Below are 16593 nucleotides of genomic sequence, written 5' to 3'. Positions count from 1 at the left end.
TTCACTTTCTTCCACTAGAGTGGTATTATCTGTATATACGAGGTTGTTGATATTTTTCCCAGCAACCTTGATTCCAGATTGTGCTTGATTCAACCTGGCATTTCACACGATATACACTGCGTAAGTAAAGTGGACTGGAATGGGTAAATTTAGCTCAGATGACCATTATATCTACTACTGTGGGCAAGAATCCGTTAGAAGAAATGGAGTAGCCCTCATAGTCAACAAAAGAGTCTGAAATGGAGTACTTGGATGCAATCTCAAAAATGACAGAATGTTCTCTGTTCATTTCCAAGGCAAACCAGTCAATATCATGGTAATCCAAGCCTATGCCCTGACCAGTAATGCTGAAGAAGCTGAAGTTGAATGGTTCCATGAAGACCTACAAGACCTTTTAGAACTAACACCCAAAAAAGATGTCCTTTTCATTATAGGGGACTGGAATGCAAAAGTAGGGAATCAAGAAACACTTGGCATAACAGGCAAATTTGGCCTTGGAGTACAGAATGAAGTAGGACAAAGCCTGATAGTTTTGCCAAGAGAATGCACTGGTCACAACCAAGCATCATTTTCCAACAACATAAGAGAAGATTCTACACATGGACATCACCAGATGGTGAACACTGGAATCAGATTGATTATATTCTTTGCAGCCAAAAGTGGAGAAGCTCTATGAAGTCAGCAAAAACAAGACTGGGAGCTGACTGTGACTCACATCATGAACTCCTTATTGCCAAATTCAGACTGAAATTGAAGAAAATGGAGAAAACCACTAGACCATTCAGGTATGACCTAAAGCAAATCTCTTATGATTATACAGTGGAAGTGAGAAATAGATTTAATTTAAGGGACTAGATCTGATAGACAGAGTGTCTGATGAACTATGGATGGGGGTTCATGACACTGTAGAGGAGACAGGGATCAAGACCATCAACAAGAAAAAGAAATGCAAAAAAAAAAAAGGCTGTCTGAGGAAGCCTTGCAAATAACTGTGAAAAGAAGAGACGTGAAAAGCAAAGGTGAAAGGAAAAGCTATACACACTTGAATGCAGAGTTCCAAAGAACAGCACGGAGAGGTGAGAAAGCCTTCCTCAGGAATCAGTGCAAGGAAATGGGGGAAAACAATAGAATGGGAAAGGTTAGAGATCTCTCCAAGAAAATTAGAGATAACAAGGGAACTTTTCATGCAAAGATGTGCTCAATAAAGGACAGAAATTGTACAGACATACAGAAGCAGAAGATATTAAGAAGGGTGGCAAGAGAATACACAGAAGAACTATACAAAAAAGATCTTCATGACCCAGATAATCACGATGGTGTGATCACTCACCTAGAGCCAGACATCCTGGAATGTGAAGTCAAGTGGGCCTTAGAAAGCATCACTATGAACAAAGCTAGTGGAGGTGATGGAATCCACTTGCAAATCCTAAAAGATGATGCTGTGAAAGTGTTGCATTCAATATGCCAGCAAATTTGGAAAACTCAGCAGTGGCCACAGGACTGGAAAAAATCAGTTTTCATTCCAATCCCAAAGAAGGGCAATGCCAAAGAATGTTTAATCTACTACACAATTGCACTCATTTCCTGCCAGTGAGGTAATGCTCAAAATCCGTCATGATAGTCTTCAAAAGTATGTGAGCCTAGAATTTGCACATGTTCAAGCTTGATAAAGAAAAGGCAGAGAAACCAGAGAACTAATTGCCAACATACGTTGGATCATAGAAAAAACACGAAAATTAAATAAAAAATTTACTTCTGCTTCATTGACTATGTTAAAGTCTTGGACAGTGTGGATCACAACAAACTGTGGAAAATTCTTAAAGAAATGGGAATAACAGACCACCTGACCTGCCTCCTGAGAAATCTGTATGGAGGTAAAGAAGCAACAGTTAGATCTGCACATGGAACAACAGACTGGTTCTAAATAGGAAAAGGCGTACGTCAAGGCTGTGTATTGTCACCTGCTTGTTTAACTTATATGTAGAGTACATCATGAGAAACGCTGGACTGGATGAAGTACATGCTGGAATCAAGATTACTGGGAGATATATCAATAACCTCAGATATGCAGATGACACTTCCCTTCTGGCAGAAAGTGAAGAAGGAGCCTCTTGATGAAAGTGAAAGAGGAGAGTGAAAAAGCTGGCTTAAAACTCAACATTCAGGAAACTAAAATCATGGCATCTAGTTCCATCACTTCATGGCAAATAGATGGGGAAACAGTGGAAATATTGGCAGACTTTATTTATTTATTTGGCTCCAAAATCACTGCAGATGGTGACTGCAGCCATGAAATTAAAAGACGCTTTCTCTTTGGAAGAAAAGGTATGACCAACCTAGACCGCAACAGCATATTAAAAAGCAGAGACATCACTTTACCAACAAAGGTCTGTCTAGTCAAGGCTATGGTTTTTCCAGTAGTCATGTATGGATGTGAGAGTTGGACTATAAAGAAAGCTGAACACTGAAGAATTGATGCTTTTGAACTGTGGTGTTGGAGAAGACTCTTGAGAGTGCCTTGGACTGCAAGGAGATCCAACCAGTCCATCCTAAGGGTGATCAATTCTGAATATTCATTGGAAGGACTGATTTGATGCTGAAACTCCAATACTTTGGCCACCTGATGCGAAGAACTGACTCACTTGATGCTGGGAAAGATTGAAGGCAGGAGGAGGCAGGAGAAGACAACAGAGGATGAGATGGTTGGATGGCATCACTGACTCAATGGACATGAGTTTGAGTAATCTCCAGGAGTTGGTGATGGACAGGGAGGCTTGGTTTGCTGCAGTCCATGGAGTCACTAAGAGTCGGACATGACTGAGTGACTGAACTGAACTGAACACTGCATAGGAGTTACACAAACAGAGTGACAATATATAGTCTTGTAATTCTCTTTTCCCAATTTTCCCAACTTTGAACCAGTCAAGTTCCATGTCTCTGTGAAGTCTTTCAGTCGTGTCTGACTTTTTGAGACCGCATGGACTGTAGTCTGCAAGGCTCCTCAGTCCATGGGATTTCCCAGGCAAGTATAATGGATTGGGCTTCCATTTCTTTCTCCAGGAGATCTTCCCTACCCACAGATCAAATCCTGGTCTCCCACATTGCAGGCAGACTCTTTACCATCTGAGCCACCAGAGTTCTAACTTTTCCTTCTTTACCTGCATACAGGTATTCAGGAGACAGATAAGGTTGTCTGATATTCCCATCTGTTTAAGAATTTTCTTCAGTTTGTTGTGATCCTCACAATCAGAGGCTTTAGTGTAGTCAATGAAGCATAAGTAGATGCTTTTTCTGGAATTTCCTTCCTTTGTCTATGATTCAATGAATGTTGGCAGTTTGATCTCTGTTTCCTCTGTGTCTTTGAAACCCACCATGTATAGGTGGAATTTCTCAGTTCACATACTTTTGAAGCCTATTTTGAAGGATTTTGAGCATAGCCTTGCTAGCATGTAAAATGAGCTCAATTGTTTGGTAGTTTGAACACTCTTTGACATTGTCTTACTTTGGGATTGGAATGAAAACTAACCTTTTCTACTAGTCCTGTGACCAACGCTGAGTTTTCCGCATTTGCTGACATGTTAAGTGCAGCCCTTTAACTGCATCATATTTTATCATTTTAAATAGCTCAGCTGGATTTCCTTCACCTCCACTCCCTTTGTTCATAGTAATACTTCCTTCCTAAGGCTCACTTGACTCCATACTCAAGGATGTCCAGCTCTAGGTGAATGAGCACACCGTTGTGGTATCTGGGTCACTAAGCCCTTTCTTGTATAGTTCTGTGTATTCTTGCCACCTGTTCTTAATCTCTTCTTCTGTTAGGTTCTTAACATTTCTGTTCTATATCATGCCTATCATTGAGTGAAATGTTCCCTTGATGTCATCAATTTTCTTGAAGAGATCTCTAGTCTTTCCCATTCCATGGTTTTCCTCTATTTTTTTTTTTTTTTTTGTTGTTGTTCATTTAAGAGAGCCTTTTTATGTCTCCTTGCTCTTCTCTGGAATGCTGCATTCAGTTGGGTATGTCTTTCCCTTACTCCCTTGCTTTTGCTCCTCTTCTTTCTTCAACTGTTTGTAAGCCCTCCTCAGACAACCACTCTGCCTTTTTGCATTTCTATTCCTTTGGGATTGTTTTGGTCACTGCCTCCTGTAAAATGTTACATATCTTCATCCATAATTGTGTTATTACTTATTATACATTATAATATATTATTTTGTTATCATATAATGTAGCAGAAAATAAAAGGTTATTATAGGTACTATGTCACATGTATCATTATATTTTATAAAAATAAAATTTACTTGAAATATTATAAATCCAATGTGTATTAAAAATGCATCAGTGGAATACTTATGGCAAATATTCTGTAAGTAGACAAAAGCCTCATTTTCTATGCATGTTTATGTTTATAATTTGTTACTATCTTATTATCCTACAAACAGAAAAAAATATATATGTTCCTGAATATTCACAAAATGTACATTGAAATACAGGTGCAAAATTTCTCAACAACTCTTATCAAGTAGAATCCAACTATGTACAAAAAGAATTATACACCATGACCAAGTGGGATTTAGCCCAGATATTCAAGGGTTATTCACAGTTTAAAATCAATTACTGTAATCCATCACAACAGACTTAAAAAGAAAATCACATTTTCACATCAGTAGCTGAAGAAAAAGCATCTGACAAAATTCAACACTCATTCATGATAGAAACTCTCAGTAAACTATGAATAGAAGAAAATTTCCTCAACCTAGTGACGAACAGCTACGAAAACCTATAGCTAGCATTATTCTTAATGTTGAGACTAGAAGCTTCCCCCCAAGGATCTAAGGTACAAGGCATCCTTACGTCTTCTCTTTAATATTGTACTGGAAGTTTTAACTGATATAATGTTTTAGCTAATGTAACAGGAGAAGAAAAGGAAATAAAAGGAATACAGATTGGGAAGAAAGACATGAAGTTGTTATTGTTCATAGACGACATATTCATATATGTGAAAGTTCCAAAAGTATTGACCAAAAAACCTCCTTGGGACCAAAAAGTTTTGTAGCAGGGCTGTAGTGCAGCCCTGTAGTCAATTGTTTTCCTATATATCAGCAATGAACAAGTATAATTTGAAATAAAAAATACAATACAGTTTACATTACCACCTTCAAAGATAAATATTTCAGTGCATACCTAACAAAATAAGTATAAGATCTATATTAAGAAAACTGCAATACTCTGATAAATCAAAGAATTCTATAGATAAATATTTCATATTCACTGATAAAGAGTCTCAGTATTATCAAGGCATTAATTATTCTCAACTTGGTTAATAGATTCAATGCCCTCAACAAAAGTTCCAGCAAGTGACTTTGAGAATATCTCTAAACTGCTCCTGAAGTTAACATGAAGGGGCAAAGACCTGATATGACAGCTCAGGATAGGAGTAGGGGAACTAAGTTGGATGACTGATACTACCTGACTTCAAGACTTAATATTTTGCTGTATGATGCAGGGTGCTCAAACCACTGCTTTGTGATATCCTAGAGGGGTGAGATAGGGTTGGGGGGGAAGTTTAAGAGGAAGGTAATACATGTATTCCTTGACTGATTGACTGATTCATGTTGACATGTGGCAGAAACCAACGCGATATTGTAAAGCAATTATCGTCCAATTAAAAAAATATTTAAAAAGACAATATATAATTAAACAATACAGCATGGTATTGGTGAAAGAATCCACATATAGATCAGTAGAACAGAATAGAGAGCCAGAAATAGACCCACATTAACATAGTCAGCTGATCTTTGACAGAGCATCATATGAAGATATTGCATTATTATTGACTGTCTTCCCCCTGCTGCACATTTTATCCATATGGCTCATTTATTTCATAACTGGAAATTTGCACATCTTTATTTTCCTCGCCTTTCTCACACATTCCATACCTCTATTCCTTCTAGCAACAACCTGTTTGCTTTTGCAATATGAAACCCTGTTCCCTTTTTTTGTGTTTGTTCTTTTTTCTATTTCCTGTAAGTGAAATAGGATGATATTTGTCTGATTTATGTCACTTAGCATAATATCCCCTGGGTACATTCATGTTGTCTCAAGTGGTTGCATTTCCTTCCTTCTCATGGTTGAAGAAAATTGCAAGTATCCAATGGAATATTATTTCACATCTTTATCTAATGTTCAGCTATGACTGTCCATCTTGAGTATGTTGATATTAATATAAAATAATTTGGCAGTAATGAGGGGAAAATTAATAGAAAATACTTCATGTTTATATATAAACTTTGATATACAATTATTCAAAAGTATTGAAAGTTATCTTATTCATAATGGGAATGACAGGGAAATACATTTGAAAATTTGGCAGTAGTGTGTGAGTTTTAATATCAGGAAATAAATTAAAAACATAGTTATTTTTACTCTAAGAAACAAGTAAATTTATTCTATGTAAAACACATATTTATTGGATTGAGGCTATCCCTTGTTTGTGATTGCATTATTTTTTCCTCTGTTCAGTTTTTTACGTCACCCAGTAATTTTACATTATCCTTTTGGTTCAGAAAAACTTTTCCCTAGGGGTTGCTGTTTGCTTATACGCTTTGTTTTAACTCCTCAAATGTGACATTTACCTAGAATACACTTAGATGGACAGTGAAAATACAGCTTATTTGTTAAAATTGCTTTTATTTTCTTCATGAGTTGAAGAAGCAAACAGGAAACAGAAAACATAATATTTCCAGTAAGATATTATTGGGTTAATCCCTTGCCTCTTTAGATTACTTAATACGTTTTTGGTTAAGTGATCAGCTTTTGAGATATTCCGTGTAAGATCTTTCTCTTGTCCAAAACATTATCTGCGTTCCTAAAGAATTGTGACCAATTTTAAGCTACAGATATGAACTTACAAACAAGAAGTTAGAAAAACATACCTATAGTTAGCTCCAACCTAGTAAAATGTAAATGTCAGAGAAGAGTAGGTTTAGTTCTGAATCATAAGCTTAACAGTTAAAGTAAGCCACTATCTTTTGAAAATAGTCTCAAATTTTCAGACTTCATTGTATTCCCTGCTCTTCCCCTAGCTGATAGCTAAGGAAATAAAGGAAGGTTTGCCAATTTCCTTTCAAATCCCCAAATTTATTGTCTAATGATGAGGATGGAAGGTGGAGAACTGCAAGGTTAAGTTTAATTTTTTCATGTCAACCTATCCTCAAAATGCAAACATTTAAATAAAAAAGACCTTTTAATACAAATGCCTTGGTTTTCGTATCTGAGAGTGCCCTGCTTCTGGATGCTGTAGTCACAACAAGGCCCCTTGATCAAAAGGTCATTCTTTATTCTGATGGCATTCATATAATGACTTTTAATGCTATGTTAATAATTTAGCTTGATTATTAGGAAACAAATCAGAATTGAGATGTACATTATGCAGTCTGATCTCTCTTCAGACTTGGTCAAGGTGTATGCAACTCTGATATAAGATATAAAAGTTGGTTCCCTTTTATATCTTACTAGAAATATGGTCACCTATGAGTCTTGATCATGTTCTCCATCGAACCACTGTGAAAGTCTGTCTGTCAAGTGCCTTATGTGGGGTCACCAGGATCTTTGCTGTGTCAGGAAAAATGGAGGACTTGTCTCAACTTGGGGTCACATTACATACTACGTGGACATAAGGCTTAGTTCACCGCCCTGTCTCTGAATGATCTTGCTGTGAAGGTCGCAACTGCCTTGGGTCCACTCCTTTGATGAGGACTCACCATTCCTCATCTCAGGATTACAATGAGAATGTGGAGCAAGTAACTCTTCCATTATGAGTTTTTAAAACTCAGAAGAATTGTCACCATGATAAAAATCTTGCTATTATCCTTTCATATCTCTATCTTTCTTCCTTACAAAAAAAAAAAAGGAAATGAGGAAGAAGTCATTTTTTTTAACTTTTATTTGTTCCACTTTGGATGCATGATTCTATGTTTTCAATTCAGTTCAGTTCAGTCCCTCAGCCGTGTGCTACCCCCTGAATCGCAGCATGCCAGGCCTCCCTGTCTATCACCAACTCCCGGAGTTCACTCAAACTCACATCCATCCAGTCAGTGATGCCATCCAGCCATCTCATCCTCTGTCGTCCCCTTCTCCTCCTGCCCCCAATCCCTCCCAGCATTAGAGTCTTTTCCAATGAGTCAACTCTTCACAGGAGGTGGCCAAAGTACTGGAGTTTCAGCTTAGCATCATTCCGTCCAAAGAACACCTAGGACTGATCTCCTTCAGGATGGACTGGTTGGATCTCTTTGCAGTACAAGGGACTCTCAAGAGTCTTCTCCAACACCACAGTTCAAAAGCTTCAGTTCTTCGGTGCTCAGCTTTCTTCACAGTCCAACTCTCACATCCATACATGACCACTGGAAAAACCATAGCTTTGACTAAACGGACCTTTGTTGGCAAAGTAATGTCTCTGCTTTTGAATATGCTATCTCGGTTGGTCATAACTTTCCTTCCAAGGAGTAAGCATGTTTTAATTTCATGGCTGCAATCACCATCTGCAGTGATTTTGGAGCCCAGAAAAATAAAGTCTGACACTGTTTCCCCATCTATTTGCCATGAAGTGATGGGACCAGATGCCATGATCTTCGTTTTCTGAATGTTGAGCTTGAAGCCAACTTTTTCACTCTCCTCTTTCACTTTCATCAAGAGGCTTTTTAGTTCCTCTTCCCTTTCTGCCATAAGGGTGGTGTCATCTGCATATCTGAGGTTACTGATATTTCTCCCGGCAATTTTGATTCCAGCTTGTGCTTCCTCCAGCCCAGTGTTTCTCGTTATGTACTCTACATATAAGTTAAATAAGCAGGGTGACAATATGCAGCCTTGACGTACTCCTTTTCCTATTTGGAACCAGTCTGTTGTTCCATGTCCAGTTCTAACTGTTGCTTCCTGACCTTCATATAGGTTTCTCAAGAGGCAGGTCTGTATTTTACTGAGATGTAATTTATGTATTAAAGAATTTCACATAAATTAAATGAACCATTTTAAGTGGTGTAATTATTGAATTTTAGTATATTTAAATGCATAAAGTTATGCAATCATCAACAATTTTCAATTCCAGAATATTTTTATTATCCAATAAGAAACACTATAAATATTGTCACTCATGCCCTCTAGTCTCTGAGAAATACTAATCTACTGTCTGTATGGATTTATCTATTCTGATTATTTCCTATAAATAAAATGTGGCCCTCGTGCCTGATTGCTTTCACTTAGCAAAACTGTTTCTGAGTTTGTTCATGTTTTTCATTATTAGTACGGCTATAGTGAATGCAATGAAAAATTATAGATGTTTGAGATGACTGGATGCCTTATACTTCGCTGATGAGAATATTAAAAAATGCAGCTTGTGTAGAAAATAGTTCAGCAGTTCCTCAGAGCATTATAAATACAGTTATGTCACCTAAAATTTCACTCCTGGATATATATACACTAGAACTGAAATTATGTTACACAAAGTATTGGACATGAATATTCACAGCAGCATTATTCATAAGAACAACAAAAAAAAGAGGAAACAATGTAAATGTCCATTAACTGATGAATAAGGGATTCCCTGGTGACTCAGACAGTAAAGAGTCTTCCCGCAATTTGGGAGACCCAAGTTCTATACCAGGGTTGGGAAGATCGCCTGGAGAAGGAGATGGCAATGATGAATGAAGGAACTGATGAATGGATGAAAAATTGTGACATAGCAACACAACGGAATACTACTGAGCCATCATTGTTGTTACTGCTCAGTCACTAAGTCGTGTCCAACTCTTTGTGATCCCATGGATGGCAGCATGCCAGGCCTCCCTGTCCATCACCAACTCCCAGAGTTCACCCAAACCCATGTCCATCGAGTCGATGATGCCATCCAACCATCTCATCCTCTCTCGTCCCCTTCTCCTGCAGCCTTCAATCTTTCCCAGCATCAGGGTCTTTACCAATGAGTCTGTTCTTTGCATCAGATGGCCAAAGTATCGGAGTTTCAGCTTCAGCATCGGTCCTTCCAATGAATACTTAGATCTCCTTTAGGATGGACTGGTTGGATCTCCTTGCAGTCCAAGGGACTCTCAAGAGTCTTCTCCAACACCACAGTTTAAAAGCATCAATTCTTTGGTGCTCAGCTTTCTTTATACTCCAACTCTCACATCCATACATGACTACTGGACAAACCATACCTTTGACTAGATGGACCTTTGTTGGCAAAGTAATGTCTCTGCTTTTTAATATACTGTTTAATATACTAATATACTGTTTGTTATAGCTTTCCTTCCAAGGAGTAAGCGTCTTTTAATTTCATGGTTGCAGTCACCATCTGCAGTGATTTTGGAGGGCAAAAAAATAAAGTCTGTCACTGTTTCCATTGTTTTCCCATCTATTTTCTATGAAATGATAGGACTGGATGCTATGATATTGTTTTTTTGAATGTTGAGTTTTAAGGCAACTTTTTCACTCTTCTCTTTCACTTTCATCAAGAGGCTCTTTAGTTCTTATTCACTTTCTGCCATAAGGGTGGTGTCATCTGCGTATCTGAGGTTACTGATATTTCTCCTGGAAATCTTAATTCCATCTTGTGCTGCATCCTGCCCGGCATTTTTCATGATGTACTCTGCATGTAAGTTACATAAACAGGATGATAAAATACAACCTTGACATACTCCTTCCCCATTTGGAACCAGTCTATTCCATGTCTGGTTCTAGCTGTTGCTTCTTGACCTGCATACAGATTTCTCAGGTGGGAGGTAAGGTGGTCTTGTAGTCCCATCTCTTTAAGAATTTTCCACAGTTTGTTGTGATCCACACAGTCAAAGGCTTTGGTATAGTCAACGAAGCAGAAGTAGATGATTTTCTGGAACTCTCTTGTATTTTTGATGGTCCAACGTGTGTTGCTAATTTGATGTCTTGTTCCTCTGCCTTTTCTAAATTGAGTTTGAAACTGGAAGTTCACGGTTCACATACTGTTGAAGCCTGGGTTGGAGAATTTTGAGCACTACTTTGCTAGGGTGTGAAATGAGTGCAATTCTGCAGTAGTTTGAACATTCTTTGGCATTGCCTTTCTTTGGGATTGGAATGAAAACTGAACTTTTCCAGTCCTGTGGCCATTGCTAAGTTTTCCAAATTTGCTGGCATATTGAGTGCAGCACTTTCACAGTATCATCTTTTAGTATTTGAAACAGCTTAATTGAAATTCCATCACCTCCACTAGCTTTGTTTGTAGTGATGCTTGACTTTGCATTCCAGGATGCCTGGCTCTAGGTGAGTGATCACACCATCGTGATTATCTGGGTCATGAAGATCTTTTTTGTATAGTTCTGGCTTTCAAGACTTCCCTGGTGGCTCAGACAGTAAAGTATCTGCCTACAATGCAGGCGACCCAGGTTCAATCCCTGGGTCAGGAAGATCCTCTGGAGAAGGAAATGCAACCCACTCCAGTATTCTTGCCTGGAAAATCCCATGGATGGGGGAGCCTGGCAGGCTATAGCCCATGGGGTTGCAGAGTCAGACACAACTGAGTATATTCAGTTCCTTTCTGTGCATTCTTGCCACCTCTTCTTAATATCTTCTGCTTCTGTGAGACCGGTAGCATTTCTGTCCTTTATTGTGCCCATCTTTGCATGAAATGTTCCCTTGGTGTCTCTAATTTTCTTGAAGGTATCTCTAGTCTTCCCCATTGTGTTTCTTTTCTCTATTTCTTTGAACTGATCCCTGAGGAAGGCTTTCTTATCTTTCCTTGCTATTCTTTGGAATTCTGCATTCAGATGGATGTATCTTTGCTTTTCTCCTTTGTCTTTTGTTTCTCTTCTTTCCTCAGCTACTTGTAAGGCATCCTCAGACAACCATTTTGCCTTTTTCCATTTCTTTTTCTTGGGAATTGTCTTGATCACTGCCTCCCGTACAATATCGTGAACCTCTTTCCACAGTTCATCAGGCACTCTGTTGGATCCAATCCCTTGAATCTATTTGTCAATTCCACTGTATAATCATAAGGTATATGATTTAGGTCATGCCTGAATTCCATGGACTATCTAGTCCCCATGGGGTTGCAAAGAGTCAAACACAACTGAGCACTTTCACTCAAATATTGAATGGTCTAGTGGTTTTCCTTACTTTCTTTAGGTCTGAATTTGACAGTAAGGAGTACATGATCTTACTCAAAGTCAGTATCCAGTCTTGTTTTTGCTGATTGTATTGCATGTCTCCTTTGGCTTCAAAAAATATAAGCAATCTGATTTCAATATTGACCATCTGGTTTTGTCCATGTGTAGTGTTGTCTTTCCTGTTGTTGGAAGAGGATGTTTGCTATGACCACTGCATTCTCTTGCCAAAATTCTGTTAGCCTTTGCCCTGCTTCATTTTATACTCCAAGGCCAAATTTGCCTGTTACTTCAGGTGTCTCTTGACTTCCTACCTTTGCATTCCAGTACCCTATGATGAAAAGGACATCTATCCTGGGTATTAGATCTAGAAGGTCTTATTGGTCTTCATAGAACCATTCATCTTCAGCTTCTTCAGCATCAGAGGCTGGGGCATAGACTTGGATTACTGTGCTATTGAATGGTTTGCCTTGGAAATGAACAGAGAACATTCTGTCATTTTAAAGACTGCACCCAAGTAGTGCATACTGGACTTTTTTGTTGACTATGAGGGCTACTCCATTTCTTCTAAGGGATTCTTGCTCACAGTAGTAGATATACTGGTCATCTCAATTAAATTTGCCCATTCCAGTCCATTTATTTCACTGATTCCTAAAATGTTGATATATTACTAACAAGACATATATAAAATATATTGCTAACAAGATATATATAACTCAAAGATTATTTTTGAAAGTATTAAATCATGAGAGCTGACAGTATAATATGAAAGTGAGATATGTAAATATTTAATTCAATACAGTATGAGAAATAGTACTCTCCCTGAGAATGGTGTATCAGGAGACCTTAATTTAACTCGACAATGCATAATTATTTATCAAGGGACTAGCAAGAAAGAGGCTGCCATTCCATGCAAGGAGGAAAAATACATACAAAGAAGGTGAGGCATAATATAGTTTGAAGCTGAACCATAGGACATGATACTAGACAGTGTCCACTAACAAATCCAATATGGTCTGAACTAAGGGAATGTAGGTTTCATTGTACACGCTGTGAAAAGTTGTGTATGGAAGAGAAGAAAGGTGAAAGAGAGGAGTTCACTTAGGAGGCCAATGACATGTTAACTTAAAGATGGCTGAGGCATCTAGATAGAGTGTACACGCATACTAAGTCCTTCAGTCATGCCCAGCTCTGTGTTATCCCCATGGACTGTAGCCCACTATGCATTATCATCCATGGGGTTTTTCAGGCAAGAATATGGGAGTTGGTTGCCATGCCCTCCTCCAGGGAATATTCCTTATCCAGAGATCGAACTGCATCTCTTTTGGCTCCTGAATTGACAGGAAGGTTCTTTAACACTAGCACCACCTTGGAGGATCAGATGGAGAGCATAAAACACTAAAGTTCAGAGAAAAGGTCAAGACTCTAGACACAGATTTAGGATTCAGTCATTATTTATTGATTATTGGAGCAATCATAGCAGAATGCAATTGAATTATTTTGTATTGGGTTGGCCCAAAAGTTTATTTGGGTTTTTCCATACCATCTTCACTTCAGTTCAGTCACTCAGTCATGTCCAACTCTGTGACAACATGAATCACAGCACTCCAGGCCTCCCTGTCCATCACCAACTCCTGGAGTTCACTCAAACTCATGTCCATCGAGTCGGTGATGCCATCCAGCCATCTCATCCTCTGTCGTCCCCTTCTCCTCCTGCCCCCAATCCCTCCCAGCATCAGGGTCTTTACCAATAAGTCAACTCTTCACATGAGGTGGCCAACATACTGGACTTTCAGCTTCAGCATCAGTCCTTCCAATGAACACCCAGGACTGATCTCCTTTATAATGGACTGATTAGATCTCCTTGCAGTCCAAGGGACTCTCAAGAGTCTTCTCCAACACCACAGTTCAAAAGCATCAATTCTTTGGTGCTCAGCTTTCTTCACAGTCGAACTCTCACATCCATACGTGACCACTGGAAAAACCATAGCCTTGACTAAATGGACCTTTATTGGCAAAGTAATGTCTGTGCTTTTGAATATGCTTTCAAGGAGTAAGTGTCTTTTGATTTCATGGCTGCAATCACCACCTGCAGTGATTTTGGAGTCTCAAAAAATAAAGTCAGCCACTGTTTCCAATATATCTCCATCTATTTCCCATGAAGTGATGGGACCAGATGCCATGATCTTCGTTTTCTGAATGTTGAGCTTTAAGCCAACTTTTCCACTCTCCTCTTTCACTTTCTTCAAGAGGCTTTTGGGTTCCTCTTCACTTTCTGCTATAAGGGTGGTGTCATCTGCATATCTGAGGTTATTGACATTTCTCCTGGCAATCTTGATTCCAGCTTGTGCTTCATCCAGCCCAGCGTTTCTCATGATGTACTCTGCATATAAGTTAAATAAGCAGGCTGACAATATACAGCCTTGACGTACTCCTTTTCCTATTTGGAACCAGTTTGTTGTTCCGTGTCCAGTTCTAACTGTCTCTTCCTGACATGCATATAGGTTTCTCAAGAGGCAGGTCAGGTGGTCTGGTATTCCCATCTCTTGAAGAATTTTCCACAGTTTATTGTGATCCACACAGTCAAAGGCTTTGGCATAGTGGGAACCCAAATGAACATTTTGTCTAACCCAATATAATGAGATCCATGTATACACAAATATTCACATGCAATATGTGGGTTTACACATTTTCAGCTAGAATTATTTAGAATTTCAGGGTGTAGAGGAGGAATTTAGAGTCAACATATATCATGAATGCTTAAATATTCATAGAAAATTTCCCACTGAAATATTTTAAGCCAAATTGAAGGTACAATATTATTGAAATGAAAGTGCAGTACCTAAGATTACAGGCATTTTGTGTTATTTAAAAAATAATGTGAAGATTTGTGTTTTACATTGGCTCTAGACTTGTATTACTTTGTTGATAATAGCATCGGGTCCTAGTAGTACTATATGTATAGTGTCATTCTGTAGAAACAATGATTGCTCTGAAAAATTTAGCTAGACTCATCCTATTTTGATTTACATTTTTGTTACCCCTGGGCCTAGAATTTAAATCTGTTGAATTGCAGTTTTCCCCTTTTATTGGGGATGCTTAACCATTTTGGCCAGCATTTATATACTCTTACTGCCTCACCACAGTTAATCTGCATGTCTATTTCATATTCCATATTAACTCTTTTGAATGTGTAGAATTCTCTTTAAAGAATTCATTGATGTATAATTCATTAGGATTCACTTGGAAGCTCCTGTTCTTATAAGATTTTAAGGAAGATAATTACTAGTACTGAAAGATGGTTTTTGGTATATTTTCTATATTAGGAAATATGCTTTACATTAAAAACTCATCAAATATGCATAGTACCTTATTAAGACCATTATTATTATTTACTGAACAAATATATGGAGTTGACTCCCTTTGAATAGTACAATATACACTTATTAAAGGTATAATGCTTAAGTCTGTTGATACCACATAGCAGTTAACTTGTTTTACTTTATAAAGTGATTTTGTAAATGATTTTGCTGATTAGGGTTTTAAAGAATATAGAAGGGAATTAGGGGAATAATATAAGAAAAAGACTAATGGCCTCATTAAAAACTGTTTTGCAGAAACTGCATGCACTAAAATGCACACAGTAGCAACAATTAGTGAGAGAATAGGCAATGGGTTCTGATTCTCTTATGTCACCAGTAAATTCTGCCAGTACATAATTTGTGAGGCATAACCTTACCTGCTAATGACTTTATGATACAGTGCAGATAGATTTTTTACAAGGAAAATCAATAACTTCAGAAAGCATGTAGAAGGTTTTACTTAGACTGCTAATATGATTAAGTGTGGGGAAAAAGACATCTATAATTTCTTTAAACCTTTCTCTTACTAGAATAGAACATTAAAAAAATAAAAAATAAAACCATAGTGACTTCTACGCTAAAGGAAAGTTTGTTTAAAAAACAAAACAACAGACCCAAAATGAAGTCACTTATTATAAACCACAAGTCACCAAATCAAGACTTACAGGTTTAGTCTCTTCCAGAAATTAAATCTTGAACTAGTTAATCAGGAATCATGTGGTCAGCCCCAGTAAGGTCATCAGCCCAGTGGACAACTTGCCATCCCCTAAAAGGAAGTGACCTTTGCCACAACCAATCCACCTTTTGCTAGCATAACTTCCTTGTACCCACTTCCTCTGTCTCTAAAAGTCTTTCATTTTGTACAGCTCTTTGGAACCTTTTGCTGTCTGCTAGATAGAGTGCTATATGATTCATGAATTGTTGAATAAAGCCAGTAAAATATTTTTAATTTACTCAGTTGGATTTTGTTCTTTTCTTTAAAAAATTTCCAGTGATTTTAGTGTAATAGTTATATGCATATTTTTACATAGTTTTAATAACCACAAATCTATTTTGAAATATTATTGCCAAAGAAATAATATCCTACTGTGAGCAAGCCATGACAAAG

The sequence above is a fragment of the Bos javanicus genome, chromosome 7 (genome assembly GCF_032452875.1).
Source record: "Bos javanicus breed banteng chromosome 7, ARS-OSU_banteng_1.0, whole genome shotgun sequence".
NCBI lineage: Eukaryota > Metazoa > Chordata > Mammalia > Artiodactyla > Bovidae > Bos > Bos javanicus.
This window is presented reverse-complemented; position numbering follows the sequence as displayed.